Here is a 17,316-nt window from a genome sequence, read left to right on the forward strand (position 1 = left end):
CAGCTTGAGCGCATCTTTTGTGCAACCAGTACCTTGCAGGCCTTAGGGGTCCGCTCGAGCGGAGAATCTTACGCTCGAGCGGGGACCCTGTTTCCTGGAATTTTGTTCATGCATTCTGTGATTCGTTTTCCGTTCTCCTTCACTTGTAAGCACTCTTAGGCATGTGTTAAGCATCGTAAATGAGTTAATGAGATAAGAACAAAGCCTAAAGAGGAATATGTGAATTAAAGAACGGATTGAACTGTTAGTGACCCTTTTGTATTCATGAAATGTGTAGGGTCAAGCTCCAGGGCGCATCCACAAGCCGATCACTGTGAGTAATATCAATATTTGAAAACTTGTCAATGTCCAATTGCTATTCCCCTATAAATATTATGAGTTGTTAATTGGGATTGTGGACAAAAGTTTGACATGAATGAATGGGCCAAAGGCCGTTTGACATGAATGAATGGGCCAAAGGCCGTTTGACATGAACGAATGGGCCAAAGGCCGTTTGACATGAACGAATGGGCCAAAGGCCGTTTGACATGAATGAATGGGCCAAAGGCCGTTTGACATGAACGAATGGGCCAAAGGCCGTTTGACATGAATGAATGGGCCAAAGGCCGTTTGACATGAATGAATGGGCCAAAGGCCGTTTGACATGAATGAATGGGCCGAAGGCCGTTTTGCCATGAATGGAAACCCGGATGGGCCAAAGGCCAGAATGTTTGGAACTATAGTTACTTGACTTGCATTTCGTATAGTTATATATATATTTTGCTGTTAAACAGAAGTAAGAATTGGGCCCAAGGCCGTTTGGAGCGTGTTGATCTACATATTGTTATGTAACTGTTATATTTGATATTATTCACTGGGCTATCGCTCACGCTCATTCATGTATTTGTAGGTGAGCCAAGGGAAGTCCAAACCCAGCCCCAGTGAAGTCTGCTAGGAACAACAGGAGTTTTGGGAGAGTCAGCCTTGTGCCTCGCGCATGAGACCATCCTTGCCCTTTTACTATGTACCTATGTTTTGTCTTGTTGGCAAGGACCCAGTGCATGTCTGTACATAGTCTGTTATAGGTTGACTCGTTTTGGACGATCCTGTCTGTATTGAATTTTGTGAAGCTGTACTTTTGATGTGAGTTATTAACGTATCTGAGTATGGTTTGTTTGATGTGCATATAAGCACGGCTCTATGGACAAAGTTTTTAATTTTGCTTCCGTTTGGCCCCCATTAACTCTGTTAAAATACGTTTAGAACAGTTTGAGGCCGTAGGTAATCTCATGATTACTGGCCGGTTACGTCCTTAACCCACGGGGGCGGGTTCGGGTCGTGACAGGTTTCTTGGATGAACTTTTGTTGTTAATTTAATGCACCTTCCATTTTTATTTTTATTAAACTTCCATTTTCATTCAATTTCTTTTTCTATTCAACTTCCTTTTTTGTTTAATTTCCAAATAGATCGTTGAGGTGTATTGGTTGTTGAATGGACTTCCATTTTTATTTTTATTCAACGTCCATTTTTATTAAACTTCTTTTTCTATGCAACTTCCTTTTTTCTTTAATTTCCAAATAGATCGTTAAGGTATAGTGGTTTTTTTTTAATGAAATTGTTAATTTTATACAACTTTCATTTTTATTCAATTTACTTTTCTATTCTACTTCCTTTTTTATTTAATTTCCAGATAGATCGTAAAGGTATTGTGGTTTCTTGAATGAACTTTTATTGTTAATTTTATGCAACTTCCATTTTTATTTTTATTCAAGTTCCTTTTTTTGTTTAATTTCCAAATAGATCGTTGAGGTAGAGTGGTTTCTTAAATGAACTTCCGTTGTTAATTTTATGCAACTTCCATTTTTATTTTTGTTCAATTTTTTTTTCTATTCAACTTTCTTTTTTGTTTAATTTCCAAATAAATCATTGAGGTATAGTGGTTTCTTTATAGCGATCCCGGGTTTACCCTTGTTATACCGTGATCCGGACATGTGTCCGTGGATGTTGGTAGTTGTCTATCATCTTGTTTGCATCCTTTTTACTTAGTATTTGAGTTATGGGATGTGTTGGGCAGGTTTGTTTCAGGTTGGTTGAGTTTAGAAACCAAAACTAGTTGCCCAGATTTTTGGCCTGTCCGCTCGAGCGGAGGTGTTGGCGCTCGAGCGGGGAATACATCCATCCAGTATCTTGTTGTGCAGTGTTGTGAGCTCGAGCGTAGGGTTGGGAGCTCGAGCGGAGGCCTGGTTCTGCAAAAAGTGCTGAGCGAGTGCATTCTGCGCTCGAGCGGGAGGTTGGCCGCTCGAGCGGAAGTCTGTGAGTGGCCGCTCGAGCGGGGTGTTTTACGCTCGAGCGGAAGACTGGGTTTATGTCCCGAAATTGTGACTTTTCAAATCACTTTTTCACTTTCTCTTCTCTCTCTTACTTTTCCAAATCACCATTGTTGAGCCTCTCACTCTAGACTCTACCTTCTCTCTAGGTTTTGATCTAGTAGGAGTGATTTACTCACCTTTGGCCTTTACAAAAAAGTTGTTGATCGTCGAGGGCTTCATTTTAATCTGAAAATCACGGGTTTTGGAGCACGTTGGGTTTTGTCGTCTTCTCCTTTGGAACTCCGAATTTGAGGTAGGGATATCCTACTCCTCTCTATGGGTTTTGTCTTTGAATTTTGGTATTTTGAGATGTTGGGCTTGGTTTGGTAATCTTGTGAAAGTTTGGGGCTTTTGTGTAATTTTACAAAGGTTGGGGTTTTATTCATAATAAACCTAGATGCATGTTTGGCATGGAAAAATGGAATGATTGTTGAATCATTGATGAAAATGGGACCTAAGGGTTGAAATGATAATTATGGAAAATGGCCTAATTACATTGTTTAATTAATTGGGATAATTAATTGGTGAGAAATGAGGAAATGAAATGTTGATTGAATATCCATTTGTGCATTTATTTTCTGTTTTAGAAATAACTGCTTTGGGCTATTGGTGGAGGATAGTCGAGATTGTTGTAGACAATGCATGATGATTAGGTAAACGGAAACTAATCAATGGAATGTGTCATGGAACTTGACGGTTGATAGAATACATTAATTGTGTGTATTGTGTGATTGTATATAGAACCAATGTGTTTATATACGTTATGTGTAGAGGAGGAGATAGGGGATGTACTCCGCGGTTTAGGGGAAGATAGGGGATGTACCTCTAAACCGGATAGGTATTGGGAGGAGATAGGGGATGAACTCCGTAGACAGAGCTCATATGCTTGTCTAGAGAAGTGAAGATAGAGCTCATATGCTTATCTTTGTGAAGTGTGGATACAGCTTGTATGCTTATCTGTGGATATTGTTGATATACATATCTGTTGTAGAATGTGGATACAGCTTGTATGCTTATCTGTGGATATTGTTGATATACAAATCTGTTGAGAATGTGAGATATAGTTTTTATACATATCTGTGGAAATGATGATAGAGCTAGCATGCTTATCTGTTGAAAGGGGGAAAATGAAAAGTAATTGGGACTTGTAAGTCGTTGACATAAATATGAAATTTATGTGATTGTATCAGTGTTGACCAACTATCAATTGCTAATGTTTTAGTCATTGTCCATGGTTGGTTTAGTGCATTTCTACTGGGCTGTGGCTCACCCTATATGGGAATATCATTTTCAGGTACAGGAAGCATGCCACCTCCAAGGACATAGCTGGGAGGCTAGTGGCGGGCATAGTTTTGTCGTTTTACTTTTGATGTATTACATGTAATTTCAAGCCAAGGGCTTAATGTGTAAACGAGTTAGAACTCTTTGTTGTAACCAAGTGTTAACTTGGAAAGCTGTAAGCCCGTAGGGCATTTTGTTATGAGGTTAACATGTAATACTTATGTCTTATCTGATGGGTTTATTGTTATTATTTTGAGGGCGTTACAACTTGGTATCAGAGCGTACCGGGTTCGAATACTTTGGGTACGTGGGAAGTGATTAGTATCACAATGGGTTTGTCTCGCTTGATAGAGACTTAGATGTAGTATCATATGCTATGTGCTTAATTGATAACATGCTTATGTGACTATGTGGGTATGGGATTTAATTTCTAGGATGTTGATTGGATCCTTGAGTTTCTGGGAGTCTTGTTGGAAAAGCACTTGATCAATGCTGTTTCTAACCGGAACTCTAGTAACGCCTCGGGACTATCATTATCCGGAAATGAAATTCGTAAGTGCTTATGTGTTTATGTGCTTATGTGGAGTGAATTACACTTGTCCATGCATTAGGACGTGAGTGTTTAGTTTCGGCACACCTATGAATGTGCTAACGTTCTGTGTTACCTTTATTAGGATGTTAGGACGAGGAAGAGGTGCTAGGCGTGGTAGACCTGCGAGGCAGGAAGTACCGTTACAGGGTGAGATTCCGGCAGTGCAGGAGGGAGTTGGGCAGACCAATGTGGCCGAGCCAGTGGGTCAGCAGGCTATGGGTGCCTTGGCCAGAGAGATAGCAGGAGCTTTGGGTATTCTCAGAGCTGGGAATCAGGCAGCTGAGACAGGGCCTTCTTTCTTGAAGAGGGAGTTCTTCCGGTGTAATCCGGACGAGTTTATCGGGGATCCTAAGGAGCCGCTTAAGGCAGATGAATGGCTCGAACAGACAACGAAGACGTTTGAGATGCTTGGCATCGAGGACGGAGCACTGAAAGTGACCTTGGCATCCTTCCAGCTGAAGGGAGATGCGGGTCAATGGTGGAAGTACGAGAAAGCTCGTGTTGGTGGTACTTGGGAGGCGTTTGTGAATGCTTTTCAGGAGAGGTTTTTATCAGCAGCAGCTAGGGAGAAGCTGAGGGATCAGTTTAGCCGGCTTAATCAGCAGGGCTTGTCAGTGGCCGAGTTTGAGGCTACTTTTACCAGTCTGTCTAGGTTTGCACCTGAACTGGTGGCGTCTGAGGAACGCCGTTGCTATGAGTTTGAGCGGAAGTTGAGGCGGGGCCTCAAGTTGAGAATTTGTGGGTCTTATATTCGAGAGTATAGACACCTAGTGGACGCTGCAGCTCATATGGAGCTTATGATGCAGGAGGAGGATGAGGGTCAAAGAGGCTCCAAGAGGAGCCAGGATAGTCAGAGTGATGGCAGGAGACAGAGGGGTTATAACCCTCAGCAGTATCAGGGTGCAGTCTCTAGATCGACCTTTCCAGTGCCGAGTGGAGGCTCGAGGAGAGGCAGTCAGGGGGAATTCACTTGTTACAAGTGTGGCCAGCTGGGTCACAAGGTTTCTGTTTGCCCGCAGAAGGGTGGGGGTCAGAAAGCTGCTTCTTCTTCAGCTAGACCGCAGAGTCAGAGTTTGGGCAGGGGGCAGCTCTTGACTTGTTATCAGTGTGGACAACCTGGGCACATGAAGAGGTTTTGCCCACAGTTGAGTGCCACTTCGGGAGCGTCTGGTTCTAGGCAGACGCAGGGTTTTCAGCCAGCTCAGTCTGTGCAAGCCTCGAGGGCCAATCCGGGAGTTTCGTCATCCCAGTCTGTGCAGCAGTCTTTTGCTCCGAGAGGTGAGCAGGTAGACCAGGGGCCTACGGGGCGCGTGTATGCTGTTACCGCGCAGGATTTAGTACCAGCTCCATCAGTAGTGAGAGGTACTTTTCTGTTTTGCAACTCAGTTGCTAATGTGTTGATAGACACGGGTGCATCTCATTCTTTTGTATCTGCTGCATTTGCATCTGTTTTGGAATTGGAGTTAGCACAGTTAGCATCTCCTATTTGTGTGGTATCGCCTTTGGGCGGTGAGTTGATCCTGAAACAGGGTGTTAGAGGATGTGATATTGAGGTCGCCGATTATAGGCTTCCTTTTCCGTTTGTTGTCATGCCCATGAAGGGTTTTGATGTTATTTTGGGTATGGACTGGCTATCGTCATACCGGGCTGTTATTGATTGCTACCGCCAGAGGGTTACATTATGTACCTTGAGCGGGGAGTGGTTCCATTTCTTGGGAGACCGGGTTGGTAGTGTTTTGCCACCGGGGTTTGATTCGCGAGGGCGAAGTGAGCTTAGTGGTCTACTTGCTAGCTTTGAGAGTAGTAAGTGTGATGAGACACTGATTGTGTTACCGAGGGTGGTTTGTGAGTATTCGGATGTCTTTCCCGAAGATCTTGTTAGTTTGCCACCTCACCGAGAGATAGAGTTCTCTATTGATTTAGTGCCTGGTACGGCGCCGATTTCTATGGCACCTTACCGTTTTGCTCCAGCAGAGTTGGTTGAGTTGAAAGTTCAGCTCCAGGAATTGCTCGATAAGGGCTTTGTTCGCCCTAGTGTTTCACCGTGGGGAGCACCGGCCCTCTTTGTTAAAAAGAAAGATGGTGCCTTGAGATTGTGTATTGATTATCGGAAGTTGAATCGGGCTACGGTTAAGAATAAGTATCCTATGCCCCGTATAGATGATTTGTTTGACCAGTTGAAGGGTTCCCGTTGTTTCTCTAAGATAGACTTGAGATCGGGTTACCATCAGTTGAGGGTCAGGGAAGAGGATATTCCGAAAACGGCATTCCGTACGCGGTATGGCCATTATGAGTTTTTGGTGATGCCATTCGGGCTTACCAATGCACCGGCAGTCTTTATGGACTTGATGAACCGGATTTTCCGGGAGTTCTTAGACCGATTTGTGGTTGTTTTCGTGGACGATATCCTTATCTATTCGTCTTCTGAGGAGGAGCACGAGGCACACTTGAGAGTGGTGCTTGAGTTACTTAGAGCCCATAGGCTGTATGCCAAGTTTGGGAAGTGTGAGTTCTGGCTGGGGGAAGTCAAATTCTTAGGCCACGTGGTATCCGGGGAAGGGGTGTCTGTTGATACGTCCAAGGTTGAGGCAGTGCAAGATTGGGCACAGCCTAAGAGTGTGTTTGAGATCCGCAGTTTTCTGGGATTGGCTGGGTATTACCGTCGGTTTGTGAAAGATTTCTCCAGGTTAGCGTCACCGTTGACTAGGCTGACTCAGAAGGGAGTCAAGTTTGTGTGGAGTGAGACTTGTGAAAAGTCGTTCCAAGAGTTGAAAGTTAGATTGACTACCGCTCCGGTGTTGATTATTCCGGAGAGAGGGTTGGGTTATGCTGTATATTGTGATGCCACACGAGAGGGTTTGGGTTGTGTGTTGATGCAAGAGGGGAAAGTGGTAGCTTATGGCTCACGTCAGTTGAAAATACACGAGAAGAATTACCCTACGCACGACTTAGAGTTAGCGGCTGTGATCTTTGCCTTGAAAGTCTGGAGGCACTACCTTTATGGTGAGAAGTTCGAGGTATTCTCGGATCACAAGAGTTTGAAGTATCTGTTTACACAGAGAGACTTGAATTTGAGGCAGAGAAGATGGATGGAGTTCATCGAAGATTATGATTTTGAGTTGCATTATCATCCGGGAAAGGCCAATGTTGTGGCCGATGCCCTTAGTAGGAAATCCATTAGTGATGTTGCTAGTATAGCCATCCGGGAATGGGAGATGTTGGGAGCACTGGGCGAGTTTGATTTGCTACTGGGCGAATCTGTCGAGGCTGCGGCCTTGTTTTCTGTTGTTGCGCAGCCTACACTTGTGATTAGAGTGTTAGAGGCACAGAGAGGTGACCTTGAGATAGAATCCCTCCGAGAGAAGATCTCCAGTGGGAAAGTTGAGAAGGGTTTGACGGTATATCCCGACTTGAGTGTGAGATACCGAGACCGTGTGTTTGTACCGGAGACTTGCCGAGAGGAGGTACTCCGAGAGTTTCACCATTCGCGCCTTGCGGTGCATCCGGGAGGTACTAAGATGTATCAGGATTTGGGTCGCCAGTTTTGGTGGCGGGGTATGAAGAGAGATGTGGCTGTTTTCGTATCGAAGTGCCTTACTTGCCAGCAAGTGAAGGCCGAGCATCAGAGGCCAGCGGGTTTGTTGCAACCCTTGCCTATTGCCGAGTGGAAGTGGGAGCATGTCACTATGGACTTCGTTGTAGGTCTTCCGAGGACTCAGCGGGGTAGTGATGCCATTTGGGTGGTTGTAGACCGGTTGACTAAGTCGGCGCACTTTATTCCTATGCGCGTGAGAGATTCGGTAGATCATCTTGCCGATTTGTATATTCGGGACGTAGTGCGATTGCACGGGGTCCCAGTGACGATCGTCTCAGATAGAGATCCTCGTTTTACTGCTAGGTTGTGGCAGAGTTTGCAGAGTGCCCTGGGCACTAAGTTGACCTTTAGTACGGCTTATCATCCTCAGACTGACGGACAGTCCGAGCGTACTATTCAGATCCTCGAGGATATGCTTCGGGGTTATGTCCTGGACTTCAGTGGGACGTGGGAGAGGCACTTGCCATTGGTAGAGTTTGCCTACAACAACAGTTTTCAGTCTAGCATCGGTATGGCACCGTTTGAGGCCTTGTATGGCCGACCGTGTAGGTCTCCAGTTTGTTGGGCCGAGGTGGGTGATGCACCTTTGTTGGGTCCGGAGTTGGTTAGGGAGACGACGGAGAAAGTTGAGCTTAGCCGTAGGAGGCTTGTTACAGCCCAGAGTCGACAAAAGAGTTATACCGACCGTAGGAGGAGACCTTTGGCGTTTGAGGTAGGTGATCATGTCTTTCTGAAGATATCACCTAGGCGAGGCTTGATGAGGTTTGGGAAGAGTGGGAAGTTATCCCCTCGGTTTATTGGTCCTTTTGAGATCCTTGAGAGGATAGGTGAGGTTGCTTATCGGTTAGCCTTACCGCCGCAGTTGTCCGGAGTACATGACGTGTTTCATGTGAGTATGCTTCGGAAGTATGAGCCAGATCCATCACATGTGTTGGATTGGACTGATTTAGAGGTAGATGAGGATGCCTCGTATGAGGAGAGACCGGTTCGGGTCTTGGATAGGCGGGATCAGGTCCTGCGTGGCAAGACCATTCCTTTGGTGAAAGTCTTGTGGAAACATCACGGAGTGGAGGAAGCCACTTGGGAACGTGAGTTGGAAGTCCGAGAGAAATATCCAGACTTGTTTGTTGTTATGTGATCTTGTATTTAAATTTTACATTTTGTTGAACTTAAGAGCTTTTATATATGTCTTAAGTTGTGAAACATTGAAAATGTTTTGGTTATTGGAAGTATGTTTTGGAACTTGCCTCATATGGAAGTTGAATGTAACATTATATCTGTTGAATATATTGTTGAAATTGGAAGGATAGTGCATAATGTTGATGCATGTTGAAAGTACATATGTTGTTTACATATTGTGATATGTCTCTTGTTTAAGGGATGGGATGACCGGTAATGGGTCGAATTGTTGACTGTTCAAGTGTAACACTGTTTAAAATGGAGGAAAGCTTGTTTGCAACTTGTGCTTAATTTCGGGGGCGAAATTCTTTAAGGGGGGGAGGTTATAGCGATCCCGGGTTTACCCTTGTTATACCGTGATCCGGACATGTGTCCGTGGATGTTGGTAGTTGTCTATCATCTTGTTTGCATCCTTTTTACTTAGTATTTGAGTTATGGGATGTGTTGGGCAGGTTTGTTTCAGGTTGGTTGAGTTTAGAAACCAAAACTAGTTGCCCAGATTTTTGGCCTGTCCGCTCGAGCGGAGGTGTTGGCGCTCGAGCGGGGAATACATCCATCCAGTATCTTGTTGTGCAGTGTTGTGAGCTCGAGCGTAGGGTTGGGAGCTCGAGCGGAGGCCTGGTTCTGCAAAAAGTGCTGAGCGAGTGCATTCTGCGCTCGAGCGGGAGGTTGGCCGCTCGAGCGGAAGTCTGTGAGTGGCCGCTCGAGCGGGGTGTTTTACGCTCGAGCGGAAGACTGGGTTTATGTCCCGAAATTGTGACTTTTCAAATCACTTTTTCACTTTCTCTTCTCTCTCTTACTTTTCCAAAATCACCATTGTTGAGCCTCTCACTCTAGACTCTACCTTCTCTCTAGGTTTTGATCTAGTAGGAGTGATTTACTCACCTTTGGCCTTTACAAAAAAGTTGTTGATCGTCGAGGGCTTCATTTTAATCTGAAAATCTCGGGTTTTGGAGCACGTTGGGTTTTGTCGTCTTCTCCTTTGGAACTCCGAATTTGAGGTAGGGATATCCTACTCCTCTCTATGGGTTTTGTCTTTGAATTTTGGTATTTTGAGATGTTGGGCTTGGTTTGGTAATCTTGTGAAAGTTTGGGGCTTTTGTGTAATTTTACAAAGGTTGGGGTTTTATTCATAATAAACCTAGATGCATGTTTGGCATGGAAAAATGGAATGATTGTTGAATCATTGATGAAAATGGGACCTAAGGGTTGAAATGATAATTATGGAAAATGGCCTAATTACATTGTTTAATTAATTGGGATAATTAATTGGTGAGAAATGAGGAAATGAAATGTTGATTGAATATCCATTTGTGCATTTATTTTCTGTTTTAGAAATAACTGCTTTGGGCTATCGGTGGAGGATAGTCGAGATTGTTGTAGACAATGCATGATGATTAGGTAAACGGAAACTAATCAATGGAATGTGTCATGGAACTTGACGGTTGATAGAATACATTAATTGTGTGTATTGTGTGATTGTATATAGAACCAATGTGTTTATATACGTTATGTGTAGAGGAGGAGATAGGGGATGTACTCCGCGGTTTAGGGGAAGATAGGGGATGTACCTCTAAACCGGATAGGTATTGGGAGGAGATAGGGGATGAACTCCGTAGACAGAGCTCATATGCTTGTCTAGAGAAGTGAAGATAGAGCTCATATGCTTATCTTTGTGAAGTGTGGATACAGCTTGTATGCTTATCTGTGGATATTGTTGATATACATATCTGTTGTAGAATGTGGATACAGCTTGTATGCTTATCTGTGGATATTGTTGATATACAAATCTGTTGAGAATGTGAGATATAGTTTTTATACATATCTGTGGAAATGATGATAGAGCTAGCATGCTTATCTGTTGAAAGGGGGAAAATGAAAAGTAATTGGGACTTGTAAGTCGTTGACATAAATATGAAATTTATGTGATTGTATCAGTGTTGACCAACTATCAATTGCTAATGTTTTAGTCATTGTCCATGGTTGGTTTAGTGCATTTCTACTGGGCTGTGGCTCACCCTATATGGGAATATCATTTTCAGGTACAGGAAGCATGCCACCTCCAAGGACATAGCTGGGAGGCTAGTGGCGGGCATAGTTTTGTCGTTTTACTTTTGATGTATTACATGTAATTTCAAGCCAAGGGCTTAATGTGTAAACGAGTTAGAACTCTTTGTTGTAACCAAGTGTTAACTTGGAAAGCTGTAAGCCCGTAGGGCATTTTGTTATGAGGTTAACATGTAATACTTATGTCTTATCTGATGGGTTTATTGTTATTATTTTGAGGGCGTTACATTCTTGAATGAACTTCCGTTGTTAATTTTATGCAATTTCCATTTTATTTTTATTCAATTTACTTTTCCATTCAACTTCCTTTTTTATTTAATTTGCAGATAGATCGTTAAGGTATAGAGTTTTTTTGGATGAACTTTTGTTGTTAATTTAATGCACCTTCCATTTTTATTTTTATTCAACTTCCATTTTAATTCAACTTCCTTTTCTATTCTACTTCCTTTTTTGTTTAATTTCCAAATAGGTCGTTGAGGTATAGTGGTTGTTGAATGAACTTTCATTTTTATTTTTATTCAACTTCCATTTTTATTAAACTTCTTTTTCTATTCAACTTCCTTTTTAATTTAATTTCCAAACAGATCGTTAAGTTATAGTGATTTTTTTTTAATGAACTTCCATTGTTAATTTAATGCAACTTCCATTTTTATTTATATTCAACTTCAATTTTTATTCAATTTCCTTTTCTATTCAACTTCCTTTTTTATTTAATTTACAAATAGACCGTTAAGTTATACTGGTTTCTTGAATGAACTTCAATTTTTAATTCTATGCAACTTCTATTTTTATTTTTATTCAACTTCCATTTTTATTCTATTTCCTTTTATATTGAATATAGCGATCCCGGGTTTTGCCCTTGTTGAATAGTGATCCGGACATGTGTCCGTGGATGTTAGTTGTGGTTTATTATCTTGTTTGCATCCTCTTTACTTCATATTTGAGTTATGGGATGTGTTTGGTGGGTTTGTTTCAGGTTGGTTGAGTTTAGAAACCAAAACTAGTTGCCCAGATTTTTGGCCTGTCCGCTCGAGCGGAGATGTTGGCGCTCGAGCGGGGAATACACCCATCCAGTATTTGTTGTGCAGTGTTGTACGCTCGAGTGTAGGGTTGGGAGCTCGAGCGGAGGTCTGGTTCTGTAAAAGTGCTGAGCGAGTGCATTCTGCGCTCGAGCGGGAGGTTAGCCGCTCGAGCGGAAGTCTGTGAGTGGCCGCTCAAGCGGGGTGTTTTACGCTCGAGCGGAGACCTGGGTTAAAGTCCCGAATTTGTGACTCTTCAAATCACTTTTTCACTTTCTTTTCTCTCTCTTACTTTTCCAAAAAAGCCATTTTCAGAGCTTCTCACTCTAAACCGGCCCTTCTCTCTTAGATTGATCTAGTAGGGGTTGTTTGCTCGCCATTGGTCTTCACGAAAGTTGTGTTGATCGTCAAGGGCTTCCTTTTGATCTGAAAATTTCGAGATTTGGAGCGTTTTGGTTTTGGTCTTCATCTCCTTTGGGGCTCCGAATTTGAGGTAGGGATATCCTACTCCTCTCTATGGATTTTGTCTTTAAATTTTGGTATTTTGAGATGTTGGGGTTGGTTTGGTAATCTTGTGAAAGTTTGGGGCTTTTGTGCAATTTTACAAAAGTTGGGGTTTTATTCATAATAAACCAAAACGCATGTTTGGCATAGAGAAATGGAATGAATGTTAAATCATTGATGAAAATGGGACCTAAGGGTTGAAATGTTAATTATGGGAATTGACCTAATTACATTGTTTAAATTAATTGGGATAATTAATTGAGAAGAATGAGGAAATGAAATGTTGATTGAATATCCATTGTGCATTTATTTTCTGTTTAGAAATAATTGCTTGGGGCTATCGGTGGAGGATAGTCGTGATTGTTGTAGACAATGCATGTTGATTAGGCAAACTGAAACTAATCAATGAAATGTGTCATGGAACTTGACGGTTGATAGAATACATTGACTATATGTATTGAGTGTATATAGAACCCATGTGTTTGTATACATTATGTGTAGAGGAGGAGAAAGGGGATGTACTCCGCGGTTTAGGGGAAGATAGGGGATGTACCTCTAAACCGGATAGTGTTGGGAGAAGATAGGGGATGAACTCCGTAGATACAGCTCATATGCTTGTCTAGAGAAGTGAAGATAGAGCTCGAGCGGCCAATTTCCTTTTCTATTCAACTTCCTTTTTTTATTTAATTTCCAAATAGATCGTTAAGGTGCAATGGTTGCTTGAATAAACTTCCATTTTCAATTTTATGCAACTTCCATTTTTATTTTTATTCAACTTTCATTTTTATTCAATTTCCTTTTTTATTCAACGTCCTTTTTTATTTAATTTCCAAATAGATCGTTAAGGTATAGTGGTTTCTTAAATGAATTTCCATTGTTAATTTTATGCAAATTCTATTTTTATTCAATTTCCTTTTCTATTCAACTTAATTTTTTATTTAATTTCCAAATAGATCGTTAAGGTATAGTGGTTTCTAGAATGTACTTCCATTGTTAATTTTATGCAACTTCCATTTTTATTCAATTACCTTTTCTATTCAACTTCCCTTTTTATTTAATTTCCAAATAGATCGTTATGGTATAGTGGTTTCTAGAATGAACTTCCATTGTTAATTTTATGGAACTTCCATTTTTATTCAATTACATTTTCTATTCAATTTCCCTTTTTATTTAATTTCCAAATAGATCGTTATGGTATAGTGGTTTCTAGAATGAACTTCCATTGTTAATTTTATGGAACTTCCATTTTTATTCAATTACATTTTCTATTCAACTTCCTTTTTTATTTAATCTCCAAATAGATCGTTAAGGTACAGTGGTTTCTTGAATAAACTTCCATTTTTATTTTTATACAACTTCCATTTTTATTTTTATTCAACTTCCATTTTTATTCAATTTCTTTTTCTATTCAACTTCCTTTTTTTTATAATTTCCAAATAGATTGTTAAGGTATAGTGGTTTCTTGATTGAACTTTCATTGTTAATTTTATGCAACTTCCATTTTTATTTTTATTCAACTTCAATTTTTATTAAATTTACTTTTCTATTCAACTTCTTTTTTTATTAAATTTCCAAATAGATAGTTAAGATATAGTGGTTTTTTGAATGAAGTTCCATTTCTATTTTTATGCAACTTCCATTTTTATTTTTATTCAACTTCAATTTTTATTCAATTTACTTTTCTATTCAACTTCCTTTTTATTTAATTTCTAAATAGATCATTAAGATATAGTGGTTTCTTGAATGAACTTCCATTTTTAATTTATGCAACTTCCATTTTTATTTTTATTCAACTTCCATTTTTATTCTATTTCCTTTTCTATTCAACTTCTTTTTTTTATTTAATTTCCAAATAGATCGTTAAGGTATAATGGTTTCTTGAATGAACTTCTATTGTTAATTTTATGCAACTTTCATTTTTATTTTTATTCAAGTTCCGTTTTTATTCGATTTAATTTTCTATTCAACTTCCTTTTAATTTAATTTCTAAATAGATCGTTAAGATATAGTGGTTTTTTTAATGAACTTCCATTTTCAATTTTATGCAACTTCCATTTTTATTTTTATTCAACTTCCATTTTTATTCAATTTCCTTTTCTATTCAACTTCTTTTTTTAATTTAATTTCCAAATAGATCGTTAACGTATAGTGGTTTCTTGAACGAACTTCCATTGTTAATTTTATGCAACTTCCATTTTTATTTTTATTCAACCTCCGTTTTTATTCAATTTATTTTTCTATTCAACTGCCTTTCTTATTTAATTTCCAAATAGATCGTTAAGGTATAGTTGTAAGAACCCACATTTTTCATCTTAATCATGTTCATGAGCATTTGTATGATTATGACTTGTTAAGCTTGCATGTGTATGTTGTGACTTGTTTTGCTTTAGCAAGTGAGGTCCGTGCCTTGTTTTGAAACCTTGTGATTGTCTAAGTGTTGTGTGCTTGCCTAAGTTATGTTAGCCGACGTTATGTCTAGATCATTCCAAGCCGAGGTCATTCTCAGTCTAGAAGTATCTTGGAACCCCTTGTTGACCTCCGTCCTTGCCTTGACCACATTAGCCGAGATGTTACCTTGCACCCCAGTGATCTCGTCCTGGAACGGTATGACCTAGGCCGAGGTGTGGCGCATCTAGGCCAAGATGTGGCACAGCTTAGTCAAGTGTTGTCCTTCCTAGCCGAGGTCATTGTCACCTTAGTTGCCGAAGTCCTTTGTTAGCCGATGTCACCCCTTGCCGGAGTGTCATTCTGTGTAGCTTGTTAGATACGCCTTGATGATTAGCCGATGTCATTGCCCTGTCAGAGAGCCCATACCGCTTTGCTTGTTGAACACCCTTCCACCATGCTTTGTCTGGTCTGTCAGCCACCTTTTCAGGAAGAACCCAATCAGTCGCCGCCACGTGTCTCAGCAGAGGGTTAACCCCAGAACCGGGTATAGAAAACTATCATTTGGTGTCATAAACTTGCTTTGTAGAGAGAGAAGCTCTAGGAGGAAGAAAGAGTTTTAGAGTGAGGAAGTAGATCTTCAAGCTTGATTCCTAGAGATCGAACCGTTAGATTCGTGTTCTAAGGTTAGATTCTTGATCTGCTTATGATGTTCTTTATGTTCATGTTATTGTATTGCACGATCGGATATGATTTGTAAGCCATGCATCGTCTTGAAATCCGGATTTAGAAAGAGAAAATGGCATTCATGTGTTCTTCAAGAAAAGCCATGTTTTGATCCGAAAGCTTTTTGACTAGACTCATGTTTTGTGTTTGTTCTTGCATGATTTCCAACTATGGGTACCCAGGTCCATGTTTTCAAACTTGTAACATGAAAATCCCAGATTTGTGATGGCAGATTGGTATCATCGAACATTCATATTTTCCATGTTTTCATACTCATGTTCTTCATATTCATCAACGGAGGGAAAACCCAGAGTTTCCCGACCTCTTTTCCTTGCATGTGGCCCTCGGAAACACACCTCGGCTTAGACCTGGTTGGTGCCCAGTAGGTTTTCCAAAATCATTTGCATGCATGTTAGACTTGTTTTGAGGAATATGTTCAAGTACGCTTTGCCATGTGATTGTAGGACTTGGACCTTGCTTGACCCCGACGTTTGAAGAATTATGTGAGTGGTATTTTTAATAAAGCTATGTTACACTTGTTTGATAAATCTTGTTTTGCCTTGTCTTGAAAAGTATTTGATCAAGCATGAATGGTTATCCCTATTTGTATATCAAGTATTATCTTGTTTTGATGACATGTCTTGAAAGTCCTTAGTTGCAGGGGACTATAATGCAACTGCACTCTTGTCTTGACAGTCCTTAGTGCTAGAGGACTCTAAACTTTCGCAGCACAGCTTGTCTTGACAGTCCTTAGTGCTAGAGGACTCTAAACTTTCGCAGCACAGCTTGTCTTGACAGTCCTTAGTGCTAGAGGACTCTAAACTTTCGCAGCACAGCTTGTCTTGACAGTCCTTAGTGCTAGAGGACTATAAACTTTCGCAGCACAGCTTGTCTTGAAAGTCCTTAGTTGCAGGGGACTATAATGCAACTGCACTCTTGTCTTGATATGTCATCACCCCTTGAAATAAGTAGATGTTATTAACATCCAAGGAATTTGATAGCCGGCAAATGAACTTGACTTTTCCCTTGATTGTAAAGTATACTATGTATTGTCTTGTAAGAAATCTTAGATATCAATCATGCAAACCTTTATTTCTAATATCATTCACTGAGTATCCAAGCTCACCCTCTCTATATATATATGTAGGTGATGAACAAGAAGGCATTGAGGCCTAGGCGTGATGCCGATGTGTTTTAGGCGCATAGCCGACATGTTTGGATTTGCGTTTTGCATCGTCTTGAAGATTATGCTTCTCGGCTTATGTTTTCTTTTGTTTGTTTTGGCATATGTCGGCTTGAGAAGCCTTTTGGTCAGGATGTATTTTGTATCTCATTCTTGTTGTGTCCAAATTGTAAGACTTGTAAAGATGTTTGATGTATGACATTCCATTAGACATATGCACGGCTCTCATGGACTACTCAATTTTACGTGTGTATTTTGCTTCCGCTCTTGTAAGCCCCATATTTCATACTCTGATTGTGTGTGATTTTTGTAAGACGGCCTTCGGTAACCTCGGGTTACTGGCCATCACGGCACCAAACTACTAGGGGCGGTTTGGGGGCGTGACAATAGTGGTTTCTTAAATGAACTTCCATTGTTAATTTTATGCAACTTCCAT

The sequence above is a fragment of the Camellia sinensis genome, chromosome 12 (assembly GCF_055761805.1).
Source record: "Camellia sinensis isolate YWXY chromosome 12, ASM5576180v1, whole genome shotgun sequence".
NCBI classification, from domain to species: domain Eukaryota; kingdom Viridiplantae; phylum Streptophyta; class Magnoliopsida; order Ericales; family Theaceae; genus Camellia; species Camellia sinensis.